Source organism: Cystoisospora suis (genome assembly GCF_002600585.1).
Source record: "Cystoisospora suis strain Wien I chromosome Unknown contig_1548, whole genome shotgun sequence".
In the NCBI taxonomy this organism is placed as follows: domain Eukaryota; phylum Apicomplexa; class Conoidasida; order Eucoccidiorida; family Sarcocystidae; genus Cystoisospora; species Cystoisospora suis.
In genome coordinates, this window is record NW_027154348.1 from 600 (window position 1) to 2,419 (window position 1,820).

Below are 1,820 nucleotides of genomic sequence, written 5' to 3' on the forward strand. Positions count from 1 at the left end.
GAACCTGTAGCACGGAGCCTAAATCTTGAGAACTGTGGCACACTACTAGATTAAGGGTCAGGGTGTTAAAACTCTGACACTGCCTTTCCTCCGTACGGTTTACAATCGCCATCTTGGTAAGAATAATGCACTATTTCGTGGCAATCGAGGCAGGATTGCAAAATCCCGACACTAAGGGGCTCCAGCCCCGCCAATTGTGATGATTCACTACCACTTCGGCGCTATGGCCGAGCCTTCAACGGCCGAACGCACTTCCCTACACTTCGTTTGGGCCCTGAAAACCTTAACCTGCCCGTTCTGCTTGATAGCACTCCCTGATCGGCGACGACCTACCACCAGTCAATCAATCGAGGCTGCTTGCCTCATGCAAAACTGACTGGGACGAACTCTAACTGAGAGTTTCCGGGCCAACAGGTTGAAAAACCGTAGTAGACATCAGTTTCACGGATGTCTGCACTTCCAGAAGTAACTGTCGCTCACGCACACATGAGTTTCACGTTCCTCAGGCGCCTTCTCCGAAACATGATCACGAACGCGTGCACCCGGACTTCTCTTCCGCGCGTGTACGCATCTCGATCAATAGACAAACACAACTTGGACGTGCTTACACACCCTCTTTCTTCCTTTTTTCTTCTACAACTTCTCCTTAGATATTCTTCTTCTCTTTCCCTTTTCTTTTCCCGCTTCTTCTTGTTCTCCTCCTCCCTTCGTCTTTTGCGTCGCTAATTATCGGCGTGGGCCGCTTTTCTCCCTGGACTTGTCGGGTTCACGCTGGTTGCCCGTTGTCTTCTGACTCACAAGGCACTAGGCCCGCGAACTCAAACCTGACGATTGCCTTATATTCGAAAAAAAGGGCTTTCTCGGATGCTGAGTCCCTCCGAAAGGTTTGAAACATTATTCTTTTCCCCTATCCTCAAGATAAAACCTAAGGGGCTAGTCTCGCCTTGACTTTCGTACAGACCGGACTTGGATTACCGCTTAACCCGAGTCCTTGCTCCTCCTTAGGTCCTCTCCTGGTGGTTACACCCTACAACTACACGAGAAGGAATCTCACACGAGTTGTCCTTTCTGACTTAACCCCACCACAGACGCTTTTAAGGGCACATAGCCTGACGAACGGTTGGGAGTCGTTGCTAGATTAAGGGTCAGAGTATCAAAACCCTGACAGGGGAGGCTTGATCTCCTTGAAGGCCTTCAGATTCGCCGCTGGGGCCGGTGTAGCTCCGGCCGCTGGTGGTGGTGCGTCGGTCGGCGGTATGGCAGCCGTGCTGGGCTGCGACATCCCGTGGACCTGGCCCATCTCGACGAACACGGGTGGAGCTCCGGCTGAGCCTGGACCGCTGGGTAGGTCAGCGCCCGACTGCGGGCCTCCCAGAATGTCCTCTCTCATTCCTGACATCGCGGCTCGCATCGGCGTACGCTCCGCCGTTCCTGGCACTCGGCTGAATTGGTCCTCGGCAGCTGGAACACCGAGAAAACACGGCTAGGAAAAATGAAATACCACACGCGTAGCGAAACGGAGCTGTCACTGAGAGCGTTTTAGCGACTGCCGTTATGCTTGTCCTACACTGGAAGAATTTTCCCCGCCGGGACGTTCCCGGGTCACGGCGCCACTTGTGCTGCCCGCGCGCACGACAGCGGCAGCAACGCGCTATGGTTCGCCAGTGCTCGGAGGTGCGACAACGGCTACCGTTTCACGTCAGATGACCCCAGCACACCACAGAGAGTAGAAAAATAGTGACTATTGTGATAAAAGAAACTAATCCCGGGGACGATCGGAGTTCCGCCCTTGCTCCCGATGATCGCTGGCTGCCACTGAG